This window comes from Oxyura jamaicensis, chromosome 3, assembly GCF_011077185.1.
Source record: "Oxyura jamaicensis isolate SHBP4307 breed ruddy duck chromosome 3, BPBGC_Ojam_1.0, whole genome shotgun sequence".
In the NCBI taxonomy this organism is placed as follows: Eukaryota; Metazoa; Chordata; class Aves; order Anseriformes; family Anatidae; genus Oxyura; species Oxyura jamaicensis.
This window is the reverse complement of record NC_048895.1, coordinates 103232279-103241756: the sequence shown is the minus strand read 5'-3', so window position 1 is coordinate 103241756 and position 9478 is coordinate 103232279. Positions and strand designations below refer to the sequence as shown.

Sequence of the window (9478 nt, the reverse complement as noted above, 5' to 3'; positions counted from 1 at the left end):
GTTTGGCCTCAGCCGTGCAAAGAGCGCACGTCTGCCCTTGCAGCTGTGACCTCCCACCAGCGACACAAACAAACGCCGCTTGGCTTTGGGCTCCTGTTGGGAACAGCCAGCCCTTAACGGCGTGCAAGGCTCGGTTTTCGGTAGAAGGTAAATAGTAACCAAGCTGCGCCGGCAGGGAGGGGATAAACCCAAGCAAAACACTGGATCTAGGTGGGGGATCTGGTTTCTGAAACTGCACGGAGCCAAACAGGCAGGGCCTGAACCAGTGACATGCCGCTGCTTCCTCTGACTCATAACTGGTTTTTCAGAGAGGTTTTCAGGGAAATTTCTTCAGCGATTCCTGTGTTGTTGCCTGACTCATAGCAAAACACCAAAGTCATTATTAAAGTGAAATTGTAGCAAAAGGGGCTGTGAATGGTTGGTATTTACCCATTTAAACACACTATAAGCCATATTGCACTGTGCAGCACCCTTTACCCAATATTTAAATACTATTTATTTACAACAGCAAACAGAAATTCTGTCATTTGGGGAGCACAGGACATTAAACAACAGGTTTGTAATGGAAGGTTAACGTGTTCATTGGAAGGTTCACCAAGGCTTGGGGGAGAGGAGTGGGGCTCTGCTGAAGCCTCCACCCCCGAGGAAAGACCCCAGACCTACAGGGTTTGCTTTGCGACTCGCTGACGATGGGGACGTGTGGGCATCTGTCACCCTTCCCCTACAACAGCTTCTTTGCTTTTTGAATTAAAACCCAAACCATCACTGCGGAAGAAGGGACTGAAAAAAATATAATCCCTCAAGTCTGGGAGCTCATATTTGCCTTCTCACCAGCTCTGCAGATACTTAATTTGAACGTTGCTTCATCTCCTGTCTCCCTCATGTATCATCGCTAATTAAAGTACACACTCCCTGCACTTACCCGAGTGAGGATGTGGGAGGCAGGAGAGGCTCAGCCTCATTTGCCGCTGCTGGATTGCCTCTGCAGAGCCATCCACAAGGGCAGCGGGGTGCTGCTCAGAGCCCCCAGCCACCCAAATGACACTGCTGACTTCTCCCCGGCTCCTTCAGCCTCCCCTCTGCATCCCTGCTCCGCTTTATTCCCATCGCTGGGATGTTAAAGTGTGTGAACACAGCCCACAGCAGGCTCAGAGACCATCAGTGCCTCCCAAAGATTCAAGGAGATGCCTTTCGAGAAGAAAACACCAAACGCAGTGGGTTGGACATTTGGCCAAAGCCATTCCCTCGTCCCAGCCTGAAGACAGATGCACTCGTGTCCAGAAGCGCCTGGGCAAAGTGCTGCTGAGAACTTCCACGGCTCTGAATAATTAACTCCCAGAGCTATAAAAAGCTACGAGGGAATGGAATTTAGAAAAATCTAGTTTTAGGATAATTATAGCACAAATCGGGAGAACACTTGGACCCAAGACAGATGTATTAGTAGGACAGCTGAGCGCAGTGGGTCAAATTCATGCTCGGCAGTGCTGCAGAGCCTTCTGCAGAGCTCCTCCGAGACAGACTCAGCCGGGGGAGCCAAAGCAGCCCCTGCACTTGGATAGACGAAGTGAGTAGAAATCTTAAATAGTACTTCTTAATATAGAAAACATTGAAACAAGTGAAATTATCTCAGGTTAGCATTCATGCCCCAGGTGTAAATGGGGAGTGATATTTTCCAAAATATTTTGTTATGACATTACGTTAAGCACCCCTGCCCCCCATCCTGTATTACCACACCTACTGTGTTACAACTGGCCCTATAAAATCCCAGTTTGTTTGCAGACCTTGTCTGCAGGGCTCTCTGGACTCCAGGTGCAGGGACTCACGTGTTGCTGCAGAAAGCAGACCTTCACTTTTCATAGCGGTTATGTTTCTGGTCTGTGTTTCGCATGGGAAGTTTGAAAACGTTAACAGTGAGCACTGAGTCACCAGCAAGCAAAGCTTTTCTTCCAGATTTCCAGTTATTAAGCAAGTCACTGCTTAGTGTCCAATTCGAGGTGCTGGGTCCTTTACCTCCCAGTCAAAGGCATGTGCAGAGTGGCAGAGGGGCCTGCCTGACCCTGAAGAGCAACCAGAAGGTGCAGAAAACCCCATTACAGGGGTTTGTAACACTGGTTACACTGGTGCTCCCCTGAAGCTTGTAGCCTCGTGCAATAAATCCAACACATTAAGGAAGGACTTGATGTGCCAATTTGTGCTCTCTTAAGTGTTTCCTGAGTACACAGCTCGTGCTACACATCAAGCAGAGGTATCTGGGCATTTCTGGCAGAGACAGAGATGTGATCACCCCCCTGCACTTGTCAGGCTGCACCTGGAGTGCTGTGCCCAGTTCTGGTCCCACAGTTCAAAAAGGCATGGATAGATTGGAGAGGGCCAAAGAGGGCCATGAAGATGACCAGAGGGCTGGAGAACCATGAATAAAGATTGAAGGAGTTAGGTATTTTCACCCAGGAAAAGGCTCAAGGAGACCTCATCACAGTATTCAAGTGCTTACAGGGCAGCTACAAACAGGACAGAGGCTCTCCCTTCATAAGGGGAGAAGACAAGGAGCAACGGGTACAACCTGCATCAGGAGAGGTTTCATCTTGATATAAGAAAGCATTTTTTAACAGTGAGAACACTCTCTCACCAGAACAACCTCCACAGGGACCCGGCAGAATCCCCATCACTGGAGGTTTTCAGGATGCATCTGGACAGGGTGCGAGGCAATCTCACTCAGGCTCTCTTTTCCCATGCAAGGTTGGACCTGATGACCTTTCCAGGTCCCTCCCAACTTGGGCTGCCATATGGTTCTGAGATTCTATGAGTTACATCTATAAAAAGACCTTCCTGCCTGGTTGTGGCTGATCTGCAGGTTGTTTTTAGGTTGCATGGATTGACAAGGTGAGAAGATATTGAGGCAAATGGGAATCACCTGTGTCAATTAAAGATCCCACAACAGTTTAATGATGGTCAGCGTTCATTAACCCTCCTGTCCTGTGTTAGCTCACATTTCCATGACCTCTGTTACAGCATTATTCATCCCCCGTATGAAGTTATTGGGCACAGTCACAGCACACTGCTAAACAAGTGCTGTTTCCATAGTGGTGAGCAACGACTTCCTATATCCTTTTTTATTAAGAGCACAGGCATCCTTCAAGGTAAAAGGCTCTCCTGTAAGCTCATGTCACTCCTTGAACTTAAAAAGTGCTGAAGAGAAGGCACGTGGTGTGAGCAGCTATGGTCTCCATCACTTCCAAGCACGGCAGCCGTTTGTCACAGCACACAGCAACCAAAGGGAGGAAGCAAGGACTGGGGTGCCAGCCAGAAACACATCCTGCTCTGCCCATTAGGGTCAGTTGAAAATAAGAGCACGTGGTCAGGGTACAGATGGGTACAGATGATGAAGATGGAGTCACCTACTTATAGGTGACACCAAGCAAGTGGGAGCACAGGGGAGGGCTCAATGACAACCAAAAGCAATACCACCAAGTTGGGAAAAAGGCCTGGAGAAAAGGGAGAAGCTCCGTGAGGATGTGCGCGAGGTAGACAGGGACGAGCAGCTGTGCAAACACAGACCGGGGTTCAGCTTCAGCAGCTCTGCCAAAAAAAAAAAAGGTCTGAGAGGGCGGCTGTGGATCGCACACGGAGCATGAATCAACGGTGTCACTGTTGCTGTGGAAATGCCAGATGTTTCAGGGCAGATAAAGGAGGAGCAAGAGCCTATAAAACGTGAAAATACCCTTCCACACCAGTCAGGGTGTTGCACTGGGGCTCATGGAGTGGCATTTGCCATCCTGACTGCAGGATGGGAGCAGGGGCTGGCAGCCTCAGGATGCCAAACCTGGAGGGAAACATCATCCTCCAGCTGTGTAACGTGTTGTCTGAAGTGGAGGGGAATGCCTGTGGTGTGTGGGGAGAAAAATATTGGCAGGTAAGGCCAGACTGGGTGGCTGGGGGGGGTTGAAATTTCCATCACGCTACCAACAGGGCAGACAAGTGGTGGTTAGAGATGATAAAGTGGTACAACCTGCCTCAAGGCTGGAGAAAAGATTAAATGAGCCCCTGCGAATCTTTCCAGCCTTGTTTTTTCTATGATTTATCAGAGGATTCACGGCTAGAGTTTCCCACATTTAGGACTTAAAACGCAGCTCAGCTGGCCAGCCCCACAGTGAAGATGCTGGGAGAAAATGGAGACACTCCTGCCTATGCCAGGGGACACCCAGGTGGAGCAAAACCCACACTGAGTCCCCAGCACGCTGTGCTCCAGTCTCCTCGGGAGCTGAGAAGGCAACACACATAAAATATCAGCAAAAAGTTACGGACAGGTCAAAATCAGAGTAGTATTTCAGTTCAGCTTTGTTGTTGTGCATCTAGGTTTCTTCATCTAGGTTTTCTTTCACACAGGTGCACAACGAGAGGATGAGGAACAGAGGTCACATAAGCAGCAAAGGAAATTCTGAATAGAAACTAGGGCAATATCTCCATCACAAGGGTGGGTGGTCAAGCACTAGAAAACGTTGCCCAGAGAAGCTGTGATGTCTCCACCCTGGAGTTTCAAAACCTAGTGGCACTGACCCTGGGCAACCTCACCCAGCTTTGAGGCCAGCTGTACTGGGATCAGAGGTGGCACTAAGACCCCAGAGGACCCTTCTACAATGCAAATAGAGGTAAAACAGGAGTTTCCCAAGCAACAGCAGAATTTCTCATACTTCTTAATGCCTAAAACACACCATTTCCCATGGAAAAGTGTGCAACAATTGGAATTTCTCCCCAGGCTGTCCCAGTCCTACCCAGTGCCCACAAGCAGCCAACCCAGGGCTTGCTGCTGAGCCTATCGCACACCACATCCTTGGCTCACCTCTGCTGCTGAGCTCCAGACTGCTTGATAAGGATGAACATCTCATTTACCTGCCTTGTTTCATTACAGTGAAGCCTTCCCCATGTTTTAACACAGGCTTTCCCTCAAGCCTTCCCCATGTTTTAATGCAGGCTTTGCTCACATCTGCACCAGACCATTTTTCCTTCTCTCTGCCTGCTGAATGCCCAGCAGTGGTGGTGGCAGGGCAGGAGACATTTTGACACCCAGAGTCAGGACGCTGTGGCAGAACAGGGCTATTAGATGATGACTGTCTTGTAACCGAGCCAAGTTAGCACAACTCCGGGAGCCCTACGCTGATGCAACCATGACAGCATGTGCAAGGAGACTCTCCTGTCTCCTTACAACACCTTCCTGCTTATTAGCTAGAAAATATATTGTTAGGAGTGTCCTATTTCTTTGCACAGAGGTCAGATACCCACAGCCAAGATGATGTTTAGAAAGAGCATGGAAATTTCTTAATATCCATCATTATAAAGGGACAGACAGCGCTGACGGGGCTGTCACTGCCTCCGTGGTGTGGCTCTCTGATAAGCGGGGTGCTTTGTTGGAGGTGGTGCCCAAAGAGCCTTTCCGGGTGCTCGCACAGGGAAAGGATAGACGAGGCAATCGATCCACATGAATTTAAACAGACAGATTTATGAAGAATAATTGCCTTCTAACTTGGCAGAGAATGTGTGCTGCCTTCAAGGGATTCACAGCTGTGTCCTGTTCTGGTGGAGTTAACCGGGCTTAGAAAAAAACATCTGATCTATTCTTCCTTCCTTAATTCAACAGAGCTGAGAGTCTCCCAGGATATTTCTATTAGGATTGCGGCAGGCTTTCCGTTTCGATGTGTTGGCAGAGGATATCTGTCACACTGACGGAATTTTCTACATGGGAAGTATCACCAGCACTTACAGTAGACAGCAGCATATACATCACCCCAACAGCTGACTGTGTGTGTCATAGGGGCAGCGAGATGGGATGCCTTTCCCTCCGACTACAAATGCAGATTGCCTTGAGCAATGTGAATTTTGCAGCCGGATTTCCATGTTTTGCACCATTTCTGTGCTAGACTGACAGGGCTGGCATTTAGCTTCATTTCAATCTAAGCCACAATTAAGCGCAAAACAAATAGATTGAGTTGCAGAACCACTCGTGTTTGTATCAAGCTTCCCAACTTTATCCATCATTTCCTGCAGCTCTTTGCACAGATGCCTGGCTCTCACCTTTTAAAAAGATGGATATTTTTTTTTTAAAAAAAGTTCATATTTGCACAGCATTTGAGCACAGCTGGAAACTCCTGGTATAACCTTCCTCCCAGGAGAAGGAGGAGACAAAACATCCCACAGGAGCTCCTGAGTGGTGACCTGAGAACTAAATGAGTGATACAAAAAATAATGAGCCTGAAAGAAGAAGAAAACCAAATTCAGCTCCAAGCTCCCGCTTTTTATTTTTATTTTTTAATTGTGGATACAGAGCGCTGCTGTAGTGGGCATATACAATGTTGGCAGCATCAGCACTGGAACCAGCCTTTATAGAAATACAGTGCAGCCGCCACTGGAACTGGTTTGCAGACCCTCTCAGACACCAACAGACACCACTCACTCTGAAGCTCGTAATTTACATTTTGTTACATATACGAAGAACTTGAGTAGAGTTATAGAGTCATATTTCCAAGGTAAATCATTAGCACTGACTGAAAAGGCTGTCCCATTAAAAATGTGTTTCCAGGAAATTTAGTGCACGCAGCTGGAGCTCCCCAGGTGTGCTAAGCACATCCTTTCTCTGCTGAAAGTGTCTCAAGGCTAACTTCTATTTTGTGGACTTTTGTAAAGCTAGAAAAAACCTGCTGTGATGCATGCAATGCCTGATAGGCCGTCTCTCTGCCAGAAAAGCAACACCCCAGAGGAGTACTTTTTCAGTCTTTTTTTAAATATCCCCACATTTCCCCGAGAGGCCATCCAAAGGTCTGTTTCATGACCTGCATAGAGAGTTTCTCCTAGCACTTACAGTATACACATATGTTAAAAGTTTGCAGAAGTCAAAAAAGGCTTCAGAAAAAAATTCCAAATGAGTAAATTCAATTATTCGAGTTTACTCTTGCAAATCCATTACTGTTTTCTAGCAGCTCTACGAACTTGATGACCGTGGGACCATTGGCATGTCAGACCGTCACGGTGGCCGAACTCCAGGCACAAAGGCAGGTCCCCCATAGGTATGGGTGTCACAGCAGCATTCAGACAGCTCTGAGAGCCACAGCCCCTCGTGCTGCTCCTTTGGGGCTGCCCAGGCTGCCAGGTGCTCTCACAGCCCCCACGCCCCAGGAGGGTGCACCCCTGGGCTCTCTGCAAGGCAAGACCTCCCAAGACCACTAATCTCATATTGGAAACGCATTCCCCTTGCTAATGTTACATGCAACCAATGTGTCACAGAGGCACCAGGCTGCTTCTTCATAACAAGCCCACACCAGTCATTCACAGCGGCAGTGCTGTTGCTCACAGCTCCCCGGCTCTGAATGGGAGCACAAAGCACCCCCCGCACCCCGTCCTCCTCCCGTCGTGACTCAGCGGCAGCCCCCGGCTCTTCCCCAGCCTTCCCCTCTCAGCGAAGATTTCACACCCAGACCGTGCTCAAAGTGATGCTTCCCTGTGATCTGTGCCCCTCGGCTACCCACTAGTTTAGTGTCTGCTGGGTCCTAGGCTTTGCACGGAGCAGAGTCAGTGTGGGGATGCAAAGGCTGACAACCCTTCGCAGCCCTTTGAGACCCAAGTTGTCTCTCCTCTCTGTTGTAATCCTTAACCTAGACAGCAAGTAAGTGGAAGGGTTCACCTTACGATGGTGAACCCTTCAGGCTGGGTTCTGAACCGTGCAGAGGTCTCCGTTTTCTGTAGCTGGTGTTGGTGCAGAAGTTATCAAGCTCAATATCTCTTCCCTCCTGCCCCTTTCTCTCGTGAAGTATCACACATCCTGCAGTGTGATGTGCTCTGCCAATCTGTCCCAGTTGTGATGATGAAGCTTGGCAAAGCAATTCAGCCCTCGGCTGGTATTATATAAGATATTAGAGTGCTCTTAAACACACCTGCCAGCAATTTGATAGCGTTGCTTAAACACTCTCACTGGAGACTTGTCTGCCTGATGCTGCAGCCATGTTCCTCTGAGGTGGCCTTGTCCAGCAGCAGTGACTGAGGAGGCTTTCCTCTGAAATGTTTCAGAGTTTTCTGCTTCCCTCTGAGGTGCTGGCCTGTCATTACATGTGTTTATGGGGTACCCCAGGTGTCTAGCCTCTAGTCCTTACCCAAACTGGACTGTTTTGATCTGTGGATCCATTCCAATTAAGCTGGTGGAGCAGTGACAGCAGACTCTTACCTTGCAGGAAGATATTAATGTTTTGCTTGCTATTTCCAGTTCATTTGTTGAGGAGGATGCTAAAGAAACACATCTGAACTGGATCTTGGAATTATGCCCCAATGGTTACAGACCCACCTGCCTGCCCACCACCTTCCCGTGGCTCAAGTCCCAGGTCTTCCCTGTGTTTTTTTTCTCTGCTCCTGTTCCTACCAGCCAGATAACCCCTGTCTATCTTTACATCTGTTTCCCACTCACTAGTCTGCCTCGTCTTTGTCTGCTCTTCACAGCTCTTCTTCATGCATCCATATGCTTCTGCTGCAAGCATAGCATTTCTTTGCTCTTGGCTTCAGTGCTCAGTTACAGAGGAAGAACTCCTGAGATTAAGCTGGGCTGGAGCCTTGGGTTTGGAGATGAAATCATCCAAGAACTTACCCACTCCACCAGATATCTAAAGGGTACATGAAACAGTGTGTTTTTCAGAGGTTTGTATCTTTGCCAGACTTAGGTGAGAGGGAAAACTGGTAACTGATCCAGACTGGAATCAGATCTTCCTTCTGAGCCTCAATTCCTGCTCAAAAATGAGGCATTGCAGTTTGGGCACGAGAGCTCCAAGAATTCTGACTTAAGGAAATTAAACTTGTTTGTGTCAGACTTTTTCCAAATTTGCTAGATCAGTTTTGCTGAAGCTTGCAAATCAACCAGCTCTGAGAATAGGCAATGTAATACGTAATCCACTTGGATCCAATCTCCTTTGACAAGGCACAAGCAGCTGAAAGCCAAATTTAAGAATGGAAATTATTGAGTAACTCCAAATCTGCACGGCTGCGGTACTTTGAACGTCCTTCTCTTTTAAGAATATGGAGACACAGAGAAAATGCAAACCTTGATGAAATACAGGTTATCTGTAATAGTTTTCATATTTGGTAACAAAAAATTAAAGGCTGTACAAGCTTTTATCTACATTAAGTGCCAGAAAAATGTCAAGTTTTGTTGCCAGTGAATGTGTTGAGTGCCTCCTAAATCCTCAGTTCAAACTTCTGAAAGACAAAAAATCCATGATTGAGTTAAAAGATGAAGGAAGACCTTTCATGGCTGTACATTACAACTCAGGAATCTCCTGCTCAATTACCCCAAAAGTAGGTCTCTGTGTTACTCTGAACCATGCTGCAGAACAGACATTTCCAAGTAATTTGGGCCTGCCATAGGTTTTAGTTTACCCTTAATTAGAAAGGGGTTCTCACCTCAAAACAAAGCTGACATTTGCTCTCATTTGCTCATGGCAATTATGTG

At 47.7% G+C, this 9478-nt stretch overlaps 1 long non-coding RNA gene across 1 annotated transcript; it reads right to left on the bottom strand.

Moving 5' to 3' along the window:
- Positions 1 to 5331: 5331 nt before the first annotated feature.
- Positions 5332 to 9039, bottom strand: LOC118165193. Its single transcript, XR_004749907.1, has 2 exons — positions 8444 to 9039; positions 5332 to 6207 (listed from the first exon to the last, which is right to left on the bottom strand). It is a non-coding gene; the product is annotated as an uncharacterized LOC118165193 (long non-coding RNA).
- Between the last annotated feature and the right edge of the window lie 439 nt (positions 9040 to 9478).